The sequence below is a fragment of the Lutra lutra genome, chromosome 3, assembly GCF_902655055.1.
Source record: "Lutra lutra chromosome 3, mLutLut1.2, whole genome shotgun sequence".
NCBI lineage: Eukaryota > Metazoa > Chordata > Mammalia > Carnivora > Mustelidae > Lutra > Lutra lutra.
This window is the reverse complement of record NC_062280.1, coordinates 142,111,511-142,127,281: the sequence shown is the minus strand read 5'-3', so window position 1 is coordinate 142,127,281 and position 15,771 is coordinate 142,111,511. Positions and strand designations below refer to the sequence as shown.

Below are 15,771 nucleotides of genomic sequence, written 5' to 3'. Positions count from 1 at the left end.
TGATGTTTAGTGGTTCAATGCCTTAATCAAAATCCTCTTCAACACACAGCTTCTTGTCGCTTTTCGAGGTCTTTTATGTATACTGAGAATTTTAACAATTTTTCCATCTTGAATTGCATATCCAGGCATGGGGTCAACAATATATATATATATATATATATATATATATATATATGTGTGTGTATATATATATATATATACATACATACACACACACACACACACACACACATATATATATATATGCAATAAAACATAGCACAGTTTCATCTACTTGTGGGAGATTTCCTTCCTTAGGTCCCACAATACTCTAGGCTGTTGCTTTTCTAAGGAATATGGGATTGTTATCATGCCTCCAACTACAATTATCTGCTTCGATAATATGAACTGTACATGCTGCTGCTCTGTTTCCCTATCTATTAGGTTTCATGATTTACCACTTTAATGCCAAATATCAGCATAATATTTATTAAGGTATTTAAAATAACAATGAAGCCAACACTGTATATAACTCAACTGCAGTAATAATAATATGTAAATAGCTCTGGCCCAGGTTTTCCATGCAATGACAGGGAGTGACAATGGCATCACGATTCTTGCCTGGCTCATGACAATGGTAAAACACCATCCAATTGAGAACCAATGTGGTATGGTAATAGGAGTTGAGAAGAAAAGGAATTTTGGAGTCAGAGTGTTAGTAAGTCTCCATAAGGATACTGAAGTAGTCTTGGATAATGGTGAATCTTGAGATGAAGAGGCCACTTACCCATTTATGCACCCATCTCCTCATTTTCACTTGTCCTTTCCTGTGAACACACTGTAATTCAAATACAAATGGCATTTGTTGCATGATTCCTATGTGTCAGGCATTGTTTCTCACAGTTCATGTTTAGTCTTTACAACAACCCTATGAGGTTGGCACCCATCATCATCCTCATTTTTCTGAGAAAACTGTAGAACAGAGGTTAACTAATTTGCCTACAGTAATAAGTGGAAGAATCTGGATTGAAATCCAGGCCGTCTGGCTCCAAATCCATAATTTGACCATCATGCTTCTCTACTCATACCTTCCCATTTTCCCCAGAACAATCAGGAGATCTCCTAGAAGTGACTTATCCCCCTCCCTCCAGACACTTTATTATTGGAACCCATCTCCTGTCCCTTCCTCTGCCATGCCTACCTGTGGTCTCACAAATGCAAGAATTACAAGAACAATAAAAGCTAATATGATAATACATGCACCTTACAATTTATAAAACACATACATCACATAAATTAACCCTCACAACAGTCCTGTCAAAAGCTACAATTCCCCAGTCTTATAAATAAATATGTAAGTGTTGTATTAAGGTCAAGAATAAGCAGCTATAATAAAGAGACAAAAAAATAATGTGGATGAAACAGCATTTGTTCCTCGCATACTTTATAGTATGGAGCTTAGAAGTGCAAGCTGGCAGGGCCGCTATATTTTGTAAAGACATTTTTGGATCCAGGTTCCCCTATCTTGTTAGTTTGCCATTCCCTAAGGGTGTTGTCTTCATCTGTACCATAAAAACAGTCATCCCGATCTGGAAGGAGACAAACCATAAGAGACTCTTAATCTCACGAAACAAACTGAGGGTTGCTGAGGGGAGGGGTGTAGGGAGAGGGTGGTTGGGTTAGGGACATTGGGGAAGGTATGTGCTATGGTGAGTGCTGTGAAGTGTGTAAACCTGGTGATTCACAGACCTGTATCCCTGGGACTAATAATACATTATATGTTAATAAAAAAATTAAAAACAAAGAAAAGAAAGATAAATACCATATGATATCACTCAAATGTGGAATTTAAGAAACAAAACAAATGAGCAAGGGAAGAGAGAGAGAGAGAGAGGCAAAAAACAAAACAAAACAAAAAAAAAAAAAAATAACAAAAAACAAGTCATCCCTAGGTCCAGGACCCAGCTCCACAAAACAAGGGGAAGGAGGAGAAAGAATCCACTGTAGGCCATTGCTTCACACATCACCTCTCCTCACATTCCATTGGAGAGAACTTAGCCAGGAGACCATGCCTAGCTATGAAGAAGGCTGAGAAACGTGATCTCTCACCAGGTAACCAGGTGCCCATAAGAAAGGAAGGGATAGATTTTGGAAGACAGCAGATGCTCAGAAAGACTACATGAATTTCCTAAGGGCACTCAGCTAATGAGTTGGAACTCAAACCCAACCTTCCAACTCCAGACCTAGGGTTGATTTTCCTACACCAGAGCATCTTTTTAATGAAAATGTCAGAGACTCCTTAAATAGCATTTCTACAGGAACTCAAACAACTAAATTTGGAGAGACTAAAGCCAATCCTGTTTAGATTAAGGAAAGATGAGCAGCCTGGGAAACATGTCCGCTCTAGATGGGCAACAACAGCCGCTGGTGATCAGTTTTTCTCAGATGGGTCCCAGGAAAGATGACAAGTGACGTAGTCACCACCAAATCATACAAGGGTTAATTACATTATCATTGACTTACCCAGATCCTTTTCTTTTCTTTTTTTTTTTTTAAGATTTTATTTATTTGACAGAGAGAGATCACAAGCGGGCAGAGAGGCAAGCAGAGAGAGAGAGAGAGAGGAGGAAGCAGGCTCCCTGCAGAGGGGAAAGCCCGATGCGGGACTCGATCCCAGGACCCTGAGATCATGACCTGAGCCGAAGGCAGAGGCTTAACCACTGAGCCACCCAGGTGCCCCTCCTTTTCTTTTTTACACCATTTGGAATGCCAGATTTTCCATCATTTCTGTTTTCTCTGCATGTTTGTAGCTCTTGTAAAAATTTGCTAGTAGATGGGACTGAAAAGGAACAGCTTAACTGAACAGCTGTTCGTCGGCAACATGCAGCACCTGAGAACAATATTGTGACATTTTTAGAGAGCGAGATACGGAGGTGAAGAGAGAAGACTCTGGAGCCCTCAGGCTAGCATTAAATGAAAAAAGATTTGAGGTACACGACCGTGTAAATATTTAATGGTAGTTAACTTATGGAGGTCAGTAAAGACTAGGTAGAATGCACTGAGATAATGTCCAGTGAGAACTCTACAGAGGGAAAAGCAAGATGAATGTATCATTAATATGATCCTTCATCTTTACTCTTAACTGGGTCCTGATCCTCCTGGATCACTGCAGCTGCTCTGCCCCAAGCTTCCTCACTTGCTGTCTCTCTCATTCTCTCTCTCTCTCTCTCTCAGTCTTTCTCTCTCCCTGGACTTCAATTCCCTGGGTTCCAGAACAGACTGCAAATGACCCCTGCCATCACAGCAAGACACTCCAACGAAAATAATGTCACCAGTCCTGACACTGCGTTTCATCCAATAACATGGCAGTTTTGCATATGGCATTTTACAAGGTACATAATTTACATGATGTTCAGTGCAGCACCGGTCAGGTGTCTTGCACACACGTAATCCTCTCCCTTCCAGGGGTTACCTCCACTTCAGGGTCTCTTCAAGGTCAGGAATAAGAACTTAGTGACTAATGGCACTCCATCCAATCTACAGATGGAAAAACAAAGGCCCACAGTGGCAGAAAAGCTGGACTTAATTCTTAGAGTGGACAGCCTAGCGCAGTGCTTCTTAAACTTTGAGGTGCACATGAATTAGCTGAGATTCCAGATGCTACACTTCTAAAGCTCCTAGGGTTTGCTGCCCGGTCCTTGTTCTTCATGTAGCACCTTCATTGTACCTACTTCTCAGTCTATAGAATGGATTCCTAGAACTGGTATTTCAATTCTGTGATCAAATGTGCTTTATAAACATGAGATGACATGGGAAATCATTCTAGAGTTCAGAACATAGTCATTACATTCTGGTGTTAAGAATCCAAAGCTTTCCATTCATCCTGGCTTTCCTCAATGATTAACTTTTACAAAGATGTTTACTTCTAGGCCTAACATGCATTCTGATAACATGAAGCTAATTTCTTTCGCCTTTGTTTTCCTTAGAAAACTCTTACTCGTATCAGTGAAAGTTTACTTTTAAATATGGGTGGGGGACGGAATAGAAGAAAATTCTCCTTTGGGATCAATATTCCATTTTACGGTTTTTGAGTTTTTAAGCCACATTTAATCATGCTGATATTTTGCCTTAAGAACATTATTTCCTCCAATTATTCCAGACCACTTACAGCACATAAGTTCCTACCTTCCATTCAGTATGTTGTTGTCACTTTGATCCCCTAAAGTGTAAGGACATTTAGGACATTTTTCAATGCCCATTATGAAGCAGCTGGGAGATCCCAGCAGTTCTCAAAGAGCACCTTCTAATCAGAGAGCCTACAAGGTGACTGATTTCATAAAATAAATGGGCTGCTTATGACTGAATTTTAAGTCTGGCTTTTCAAAGCACCAACAGGTAATTCACAAATGGCCTCATTGAAAAGCGACATATTCGTTAAAGTAAATTGCCCTGAAAATGAGACATAATACCTTCCCCACTAACTACTCTATCTCAAGGGGGGATTAAAACAGCAGTAAGAGAAAGATATTTTTCATCATCAATTAAGATAATTATTCCTGACATTATATCACATATTAATTTTCTTTACCCAATGAGAATTAACTTTCTCACTACCAGAAATACATCGTGCAATGTCCCTTGGTTTTTTTAAAATCAAAAGCTTTTTTCCAAGCAATTTCATCAACAGATTGTGTTTGTTCTACTCAATCTCAGCTCTATTTCCATTTCCTAAAATTTCTTAAGTCATATCACCTATAACTGGAATATATTTTACTAACTTTCTTGCTGTGACATGGACATTTCTTTAACCTTTAGCATAATGATGTATGATTAAATGTGGGCTATATCTGAGCAACTACATAAGCAAAAAGATATTGTTTAGACACTGGGTAAATAAAGATTGTTAACGACAACCAACTCCATGAAACAATAGTCTTCTAACTATTTTAGTCACCAATTCATTCATTGAACATTTTTTTGAATGTCTATCATATATTGGACACTGTGAAAGTCACTTGGGATCAAAAGATAAATGAGACATGATTTCTACTGTCAAGATGTTCAAGGTCTGTTAGGGAGTAAAACTATTAAGGACAATTGTTCTTCAGTGTAGTAAGTGCTTCCGCAGATGAATGCAGTGTTTCTTTGGGAGCTTAATGGACCATCATCTAACTAGAAGGTCAAAGAAGTATTATATACAAGACACCTGAGCTTGATTAGTAGGATTTAGCCATTCCTAGAGGGGGAGAAGAGGAAATGGGCATACCTGACCTGGGCAATAGCACTTGCAAAGGTCAAGAATTTATAGAGGCAATATACATGAACTTCAAGTGCATCTGAATGGTTGGGAATAGAAAGTAAGAAGGAAAAGTGAAAAGAGATGTCCCTGGAGAATCAATGGAAAGGAAAGCCTGGAGAAAGACTCAGTCCCAGTCTTGCCAACTCCAGACACTGGTGCTCTCACCATACTAAGCTGTTCAGAGCAAGTATGAAAAGTCATACATATCATACATCCTGTAGGAGGCTAGAGGAGGCAGAAGTCACTGTAGGTTGGCTCAATCATGGAAGACTTCATGAAGTGAGAAGAATTTGTACTGTATCTTGTTCATGTTGAATAGTTGGGCAGTGTCATGGTACGTGTGTTCCTGTACCATTTCTTTCCCTTTTCCCACTGGGTCATTTCCTATAGCATATAATAGGCTCAAGTGCTTACCATCTTTAGAAAATCATCCTTGACCCCAGATCCCATACCTCCTCCCACTCTACCTTATTTCTCTGCTGTTCTTCCTGTGTAATTTTTTTAAATTTATTTATTTATTTATTTATTTGACAGAGAGAGATCACAAGTAGTCAGAGAGGCAGGCAGAGAGAGAGAGAGGGAAGCAGGCTCCCCGCTGAGCAGAGAGCCCATTGCAGAACTCAATCCCAGGAGCCTGAAGATCATGACCTGAGCTGAAGGCAGAGGCCTAACCCACTGAGCCACCCAGGCACCCTTCCTGTGTAATTTTTTGAAAGGTCTTTTACACCAGACAGTCCCCAATCCACACTTTAGTTCTATCTTCAACCATTCTAGTCTGGATTCTCACCACCAACTTTAGGAAACATCTCTTGTCAAGGTCACCGATGCCTCCATGGTTATGCCACTGGTCAACAGCATTGGAAATAGTGGCCACTCCTTCTTTCTTGAATAACTCTTCTCTCTTGGCTCCTTTGACCTCATCCTCTTCTGATTTTCTTTCTAGTTCCCATTCCAATCTGTCAAACATCCTCCCTACCCATTCTCTAAATGTTATTTCTCCATTCTCTACTCTCTCTCCCTGGTTAATCCCAGCAATCCTTCTGGAGTTAAATGTAAGTGTTAGGCTATTGACTCTGAAATTTGTAACTCTAGTCCACACTTCTCTGAAATTAGAGGCAAACATCTAAATTCTTACTTGACATCTTCACTTGGATATCCCATAGGCAACTCAGGTTAATATCTCCAAAGCAGAATTCATCATCTCTCCATTTGCCCTCTACCCTAGCCTTATCTATCCCATTAGCTGTTCACCCAGAAAAATCATGGAGAGTAAGAAGGAACAAAGGAATACAGAAAGTAGCCAGTTTATAGAGGACCAATGATGGAATAGATAAGATTCAGAATTGGAGATGGTATATTAGATAAACTATCAATAGCTGCTATAACAGAGAAGCCCTAAAATTCTAGTGACTTAACACAAGAGAAGTTTATTTCATACTCATGGCCCTGTCCAAGTGTTTGTCAACTGTCTTCACATGTTAATTCAGAATATGGTCACCTTCTGTCCTGTGGCTCCATCATCCCCTTGGGCCTTGGAGTTCTTTGAATCTCAGCAGAGGTCCTGAGAAGAAAGGGCAGAGAATGCATGATCATTTCTTAAAACCCAAGCTCAGAAGAGAAGCATATAACTTCTGCTCACATTCTATTTGGGGAAAACTAGTCATACAATCCTACCTTGATTCAAGGGGCCTGAGAAATGTAGTCTCTAGCTGAACAGTTGCCCACTGTGGAAGGGGGAGCACAGATGTGTGGTGGACAGCTAGTTCTCTCTGCTAAAGCTAACTAAACCAAGGACCCCAGGATTGGGGCTTATCTGAAGAAAATTAAAGATCTGAGGAGAAGTTACAAATATAAAGAAAAATAATTTTTCATGTGAAGAAAGAAGAGAGTATTATGAGAGGATAGGAAAAAGAAATAAGATGTTAAAGTACTACAATATTTTCATGAGAGGATTTCTTATCCCTTCCCATCTCAGTTACCTGCAGCTCCTGCTCTCTGGACTCCTACAAGCTATATTTTTAGGACATGAAAAAGGACAATCTCTCCATGAGACCACTGTGGGAAAAAAACTGAAAACTGGATTTCTACTAGCTCCTGCCAGTGTCTTTAAATGAATGCACACACAAATATGTTCTGACAGTTGCAAGAAAAGGATAAATAATGAAGTAGATCCAGAAAAAGATATTGTCAGCTAATTGTTCTTTGCCACCTTCTATGTTCCTTTAGGTGTCTGTTACAAATGAAGTTTTTAGTAAATGTAGTTTTCAAGGTAGCCTGACATCTTACCTAGGGATTTGGCAGCTTTGTGTAATGAGCTGCCAGAAAATGGGATGGCAAGTAATGAAGAATTAAGTGCTCTAAACTCCTTTCCTCCTCTTCAACTTCATGTTCTTACTATGCAGAAGAGGGTCAAGAACAAAAAGAGAACTTTATTCAAGTGTTGTGACAGATCAGCTGACAAAGTGTATCCCTGGGGTTGAAGGAGACAGAAAATCATGAAGTCATGACAGGGCATGGATCATAGAGGGAACATCAGGGTCACAGACAATGACCAGGTTGGCAACCATAAGTCCTTCTGCTTCTGAGAAGTTTGGCCTTTCCACAGAATCAATGATCTGGGGACACTGGCCACACCAGAATAGAGAACATAGACTGGAGGGAAATGGGTGGTATCATGTCAGGTAGGTATCATTAGAGTCCTAAACTAAAAAATATAAGGGTCTAAATCTCCCCCAGGACAAAGATGCAGGGGATAATTCAGCTCTAATGTGATGCTCTGTGACTTGTTAGAAATGGGGGGGAAAAAAGCTGCTGGCATTTTTCCATAAGTCAAGGTGGTTGTGGGACATGTTCTCACCCACTTAGTTGCCAAAAAGACTCCCAACTAGGTTGCCATGGAAACAACCGAGAAATCAAAGGCATGACTTAAATTATTAAAATCTACTAATCCGAGAAGGAAAAACTCTGATAGTTTGAATAGGTTTCCACTGAGACTGGCAATAATACCTATCTCAGGATAAACGAAGAATTAAAATCTTTTTCCATGTCATTTAGGACCTGTGACACCATGTTCATGTCACTGTATTCGTGATTAGTTTAGACCCAGAAACTTTTATTGCACAGCAAATTCTATAGCTTCATGCTTTTAGTTTATCAATGTAGATATGTATGATTTATAATGTGTATTAGGCTCACACATTACAAATGTGTTAATGATCTCCTCCCCCAACAAATAATCTATGTTCTATTCCATTGCAGTGTCATGATATGACATAAGAATAAGATCTTGGTAGGAAAATCTGCCATTTGACTAATATTCAGTGCTACTGGTAGCTTGTTAATTAAATATGGTCATGAATGCAGAAAGGAAGCTTTTACACAGAAGGCCACCCTACTCAAAGGCTATCCCCAGGAATCTAAAGAGCATTTACATTGGGCCCAAGTAGTCAGTCCTTTAACTAAAGTCAGTTAAACGATGGTGTCTACAGCCAAACACCCTTGCTTAGGCCAAGTAGAAAATTCGGTATATTAGATAGATGGTGTGATCTGGTATCTTCCCAAGGCCCACCTACTTAAAATTATCTGCCTCACTGGTCTAATAATCTCTGCCCTTCCAGAGGGGAGGGAAATGGAAGTCCAAACCCAAAGAAGCCACTTTGGTTTGTCTGGTTTTTTTTTGTTTAAGTTTTTTTTATTTATTTATTTGACAGAGACCGCAAGTAGGCAGAGAGGCAGGCAGAGAGAGAGGAGGAAGCAGGCTCCCTGCTGAGCAGAGAGCCCGATGCAGGGCTTGATCCCAGGACCCTGGTATCATGACCTGAGCTGAAGGCAGAGGTTTTAACCCACTGAGCCACCCAGGCGCCCCACCACTTTGATTTTTGACAGAGAAGACACAGAACCACCAAACAGATACTTCGGACCAAAGCAAATCCCAATAAGACTCATCAAGCAATAATGGGTGAACAAGAGGTTCTCCTTTCAGAAGGTAAGGAAGACAGAAGAAGTGGCATGAAATTTATGGAATTCTTACCTCCTAGGTCTCCTCTCTTAGAAAAACAATAAGATCTTACATGAAGTGGAAATTAACTAAATTTACTAAAAACAAAGGGAATCCATTCCTCTAGTATCCAATTCCTCCTCCTGACAGTCCCCTCCACCTTTTCCTATCTTTTCCCCGAGATCCTCAACCTACTCTCATTTCTACCCACCAACTTCAACATATACTAACTGCAGAAAAGAAAAAGATCATAAATAGTAGAAACTACCAATATCCATTCATCTTTTTCTCCTCACATAGAGAATCCCAATTTTGTTTGGGGAGGCAATATGACTGGCAAGAGATACTCACCTCTCTGGACCCTATTCCACTGAAGAACACCATGAAACTTAGTTCTACAATGAGATAAGAGCAGAGTACAGAAGCTCTTGTCCTCCTAATAAAAAGGATTTGCTGGCATAACCTTCTATTCCTTTCTTTCCCCCTTTCTGCTAGAATGGAGGCACAAAGATGTATTTGGGCAAAAGATCAATAGAACTTTGCTATCATCAAGGAAGGAAAACCATGGCTTACGGGTAGTAGTAGGAGGCTAGAAGGTGTCTTGGTTTTTAAAGTTTCCCATGAGGACCCAGTTTAGACTGTGGATTAATTGTTCTAATCTTCAGACTAATTGTTATATAAAAACAATAAAACCCTTTTGATTAAGACATCATATCTGTTTTATGCCACTAAAAAGTAATCTTGTCCAATATGCTGTGGCTGTTACTTGACAGTGTGAAAATTTCCATGAGGAGACACATAATCAAATAGGAGGGAATGATGGGAGATACACCCAAAGATACATGTCTATACCAATTTGGGAGCTGTGGCTAATGGTTTGGTAGAATGGTCAGGATTTGGAAGGAACAAAATTAGAAAATTGGTGGCAAGGAGGTCTAGGAAAGAGGTAAATAGACAAACATTTTTGAATGGCTCTCAAAGGAGGATTTTAATGTTCATGCGGTTTGGATGGCCAATCAATTGAAAACAGTCACCCTCTTTCCCCAGCCAACCCTGCCATTGCCCAGCAGGCTCATGGGAAAAATGGCCATGGCAACAGGGATGAAGGTTATGCATGGGTTCAACAACATAGACTTTCACTCTTCAAGGCCAACATGGCTACAGCTACTGCTGAGTGCCCAATCTGCCAAGAGCTCACAACTACACGATTGAACTTGGAAACACATCTTCCCACAGTCAAGCCTTGAAATGATTACAGCCCCAGCCAACAGCTTCATGAGAAAACTTCATGAGAAACCGCAAGACACAACCATCCTGCTAAGCTGCTTCCTGGTTTCTTTTTTTTTTTTTTTTAAGATTTTATTTATTTATTTGACAGAGAGAGATCACAAGTAGACAGAGAGGCAGGCAGAGAGAGAGAGAGGGAAGCAGGCTCCCTGCTGAGCAGAGAGCCCATTGCAGAACTCAATCCCAGGAGCCTGAAGATCATGACCTGAGCTGAAGGCAGAGGCCTAACCCACTGAGCCACCCAGGCGCCCCTGCTTCCTGGTTTCTAACTCAGAGAAACTCTGATATGATATATTTTTATTATTTTAAACTGCTAATCGGGATAGTTTGTTACACCACAGTAGATAAAATACACTTAGCATGAAAATCACTGGGATCAGGGAGTCCCAGATAACCTAGATGAGACAGTGGTAAGGAGCTCCAAGAGAGGTACTCACTGCTTTTTCTTTTTTATTTTAGTTTTCTATCTTGGTATTTTTATTACATTATGTGACAAGTAGAAGCATGCTTTATGATTATAGTTATGTACCTGATTTCCAAAAATTGTACTTTCTTTATTAGCATTTCCCAGGAAGATTATATCTGGATGATGACAGTTTGGAGAAAGTTCCCCTCTAAGTGCCATCCCTTACACCTGTTACCTATCACCCAAAGCACCATAACTGATGATAGGAATGTATAGAAATAAATGAGAGAGTGAGGGATCAGAGACATAGGGATAGCTGTGTGAAAAATGCAAATTTATGGTTATTACAGTTAAAATTGAGAATTCATAAAATTGTGACAAAATTAGGCTAAAAAGGAACATCTCGGCTTCTAATTCTTTCTCACTCTGATTAATTTGCCCTTCCTGTGGAACAGAGTGCAGTCACCTCTGAGTGACCAGCCAACTCTGACCTGAAACCAAACCTGTCTTCCGTGGTTCTTTTAATCAGGAATAATCTTTATTTATGTATCAGCCCCCAGTTAGCTGACACTCAAATAGGAACCACAGTCAACAGATTTATTTTTCAACAGATTTATTTCCAGGTATAAATCTATGTATTTTTAATTGCATTTTTGTTGTTGTTGTTCAGACAAAGATTAATTCTGTGACCTTGCAATATAATTTTTCTCTTTGATTTTCTAACAAAGAAAATAGGTCCTTGGAGAAATCATCACAATGGACAAGTTTCTTTTATCAGAAAGCTATTTATTCTCCTTTCTTTCCTATCTAGTAAGATACAGATCTTGTACCACATTAGCTCCAGAACTGGAGTCTTTATCTCAAGTCTTTAAGATTTAATCTATTTCATTTTCCATCTTAGATCTGCAATTATTCACTACAAATCACTTGCTAATAACCTTTTGTCACTTTTTTCACTTCTAGATGTCAAGAGATCACTCTGATCTTTACCTCAATACTATAGGAATTTACTTTAATTTTAAAATGATGCACATTCTTCACTGTGGCAATTGTCACATCTCTTCAAAGAATGTATTAAACTACCCATTGGCATGATTTTCAGATCTAGGGGTGCCAGTTGCTAGTGAGCTAAAATCAATTCGCCAGGTAATGAGGCAGACACCTTTGCCCATTTCCCTAATTAGTATTTTCCATATTTAATAGAAATTCTGAACCTCACCTTTCTGTCTTCCTCTAAGCAAATGATTAAAGACAAAACATTGACCCTGGGTCTCTAAGACCCAAACTCCCCAAACTTCACTCAGTGCCATCTGACGGTCTATTTAGTATTGATGGGTAGAGACCCTACAGCTACACTACCAGCTGAGGCAGCCATAGCATTAATAGTTAAGATGGGGGACACCTGGGTGGCTCAGTGGGTTAAGGCCTCTGCCTTTGGCTTCATGATCCCTGGGTCCTGGGATCGAGTCCCGAGTCAGGCTCTCTGCTCAGCAAGGAGCCTGCTTCCTTTTCTCTCTCTGCCTGCCTCTCTGCCTACTTGTGATCTGTCTCTATGTCAAATAAATAAGTAAAATCTTAAAAAAAAATAGTTAAGATAGGAAACCAAGCAAACAACATTGCTTCAAAGACTGGAACAATGTCTGAGGTAGGAATCACAGGAGAGGGAAAACACTCAAGAAATGTAATTTCTTATCATTTCATTTAGCTTATTCATATAAGTGCATGATATATTTATTTCCTGAGGTTGTAGTAACAAATCACCCCAAGCTTGGTGACTTCAAACAACAGAAATTTATGCTTTCGCAGTTATGGAGGCCACAGGTCTGATATCAAGGTGTCTTGGAAGTTTGTGCCCGAGCGTCCTTCCCTGCCTCTTCCTACTTTTGATGGCTCCAGGCATTCTTTGGCTTGTGGCCATATCACTCCAATACCTGTCTCTGTGGTCCCATTGCATCCTTCTCTTCTCTGTGTCTTCTCCTCTTTTGTCTCAAATAGCCCTCTTTCTCATGTCATTGGATTTAGAATCCATCTGAGTAATCCAGGATGCTCTCTTATTCTCAAGATACTTACCTTATTCACATCTGCAAATGCTCTTTTCCAGTTAAGGTAATATTCATAGGTTCCAGAAACTTGACATGGATATCATTTTTCAGCTGTATATGATTAAAGGTGGGGACATATACTCCAGAGAACCTATTTTTGGTGCTGGATAAAGAGTGGGATATTGAATCCATAAAGTACAACCACAGCAGTTGAGCTTTTGTTGATACCTGCTTTGTGATTATCGTGTGATTCTGGAAAATGCGGAACTTGAAAAACTTGGTTCAGGAGCACTTGGTGGCTCAGTCAGTTAAGTGTCCAACTCTTGATTTCAGCTAAGGTCATGATCTCAGGGTCATGCACTCAAGCTCTGGATGGGGCTCTGTGCTCAGCAAGGAGTCTACTGCTTGAGATTTTCTCCCTCTCCCCCACTCCCCTGTTTTCTCCCTCCCTCCCCAAAATAAATATATAAATCTTTTTTAAAAATAAAAATAAAAACTTGATTCAGTCTCAAAATGCTAGAATAGAATAAAATACACTTGATGCCAGCACCCTCCTAATGTACAGAATAAAAAGAGCACATGGGCACATGAGTCGAAAAGAATTGGGACCCTGGATGCTTCAGTCAGTTAAGTGTCTGTTTTTAGCTCAGGTCATGATCCCAGGGTCCTGGGATGGAACCCCGTATCCAACTCCCTGCTCAGTGGGGAGTCTGCTTCTCTCACTACCTGCTGCTCCCCCTACTTGTGCTCTCTCTCTCTCTCTGAAAAAATAAATAAATAAAACCTTAAAAAAAAAGAACTGAATTTAAATCCTGGCTATAGTGAACTCCAGTTATGTAACTGAACAATTTTTAATTTATTTTTAATAGCAAATAAAGATAATAAACCTTTTGGTTATAACAGTAACTTAGAGAGATGCATGCAGAGGTAAACTAACCACTGAAGTAGAACCTAGCCATGGTCCGTAGGAGAAAAGAGATTTAACAAAGATTTAATACCTATTCATTAGCACGTTAGGTATATTATACTTTTGACCTTATTACATCTTCACAATAATATTAAGACATAGGTGTGTTATCCACAATATATAGGTGAGAAGAAGAGGCTCAGAGAAGGTAAATAACTAGCCCAAAGTCTCACAGCTATTGACTAATACAACTGGAGTCCAAACGAAGATCTTTCTGACCACAAAGTCCATTGAAATGAGAAAAACAAATGATAAGGATGTGTTGACTAACCTTATCATGGTAATCATTTTTGCAGTATCTAGTCATTACATTGTACACCCTAAACTTACACAATATTTAATGTCATTATATCTCTACAAAACTGGGGAGGGAGAGAGATTGTAAAAATCCCATTCTGTACAATCAGTGGGAATTGCATGCCCAGGTTATGGGTAGAACACAATTCTCACTTTCAGGGAGGAGAGTAAGGAAGGACACAAGGGCATTTAAAGCAGTGCAAGGACTTGAAAATCTGAATCAGTATCTAAAACTGGTTCGTGTCTAAAATAAAGAATTAAATGTGAGTGCTGAGGGGAAATTGAAAAATAAATAAATCTTACAGATTTAAGCTCACTGTCTAAAATATTCATTCTAGTATTTATTGAGATGTCACCTGTGACATGTTGACCATGTTCAATGTATAGTGAAAGGTCTAGAGACATGTGAGAGAATAGGTAAGGTACAGATCTTGCCCTCAAGCAACTGGAAATATACTAAGTCAGTCATCTGATGGCCTGGCCATGGGGCAAGAGGAGTTCATGCTAGCATCAAAGTAGGAACCTCCTAGTTATTTCCTATCTCAAATCTGAATATCTAGGAATAGAGGCTTCCTAAATAGAGCCACGGATTTTATATTGTGTTCCCATTCCATAGGATCTTCCCATCTCAACCAGAACCTGCTGCCCCGTCTTTCTGCTAATGCTACCTTCCCCCCAACCACCTACCACCATTCTGGAGAGAGGAACTAGAACACTGGTCCTGAATTCTAACCAGTGAGCTAGGCAGTCTCACATACCTGCCAAGTTCTTGCCAGTCCCCTTGGGAGTTGTAACCAGCTACTGGTTTTTCTCACGTGGAAGACAGACCCAGTGAGTCAAGATGGGGGTGTCTTTGCCCTTTTGTGATTCAAGCCAATTATTTAGATAGTGACACCAGCCTGGTTTTAACTGAGGTTTTTTTCCCATTTTTTCAGACTTGGTTGTAAGGGACAGGATACCTGCCACTCCTGTCCTGATGCTTTTTCCATTCCCATTCATCTGGCCCTCTCACAGCCTGCTGCCTAGGGCACTGAGTGGAAGTATGTAGCTGATGACTGAGATACATGGGAGCTATAAAACAGAGTGAATGAACAAGGAGCTACCTAATGAATGAATGAAATGATCAGGGTAGTGTATAACAAATGAGTGAAAGGAATAGGAGGAAAATTTGGAGGTCTCAGTGAAGGTAGAAAGCTAACACAGGTAGAAGCAGGTGCATGAGCTACGGCAGAATGACAAGATTGCTGAATTTAGAGAGTTCGATTTCCTTACATGTCTGTCTTCACATTAGTGAGTCAACTTCCATCATGTATTTGAAGATTTTTTTTTCTGTCAAATTATTGTCTCAGGTCACGTAAGATAAAGGTGGGGTCAGCTCTCAAAAGAGCAAAGTACTCCTGTGATTTTAAAAAAAGCTATTTCCCAAGGAGAGATGGATATATTAAACTGTTCTGTACATGTTCTGCTTGACCATATTGATTCCTTAGATGGGTGTTT

General features: G+C 39.8%; 1 long non-coding RNA gene across 3 annotated transcripts in view; it reads right to left on the bottom strand.

Moving 5' to 3' along the window:
• Positions 1-1,427: 1,427 nt before the first annotated feature.
• Positions 1,428-15,771, bottom strand: part of LOC125096430 (uncharacterized) — a 176,728-nt gene continuing 162,384 nt past the window's right edge. For 2 of the 3 annotated variants that reach the window (XR_007126181.1, XR_007126183.1), the window contains one exon: positions 6,710-6,839. This is a non-coding gene — a long non-coding RNA (uncharacterized LOC125096430). Of the gene's footprint in view, positions 1,569-6,709; positions 6,840-15,771 lie in introns of those variants that run through there. The other variant, XR_007126182.1, reaches the window with a different exon arrangement.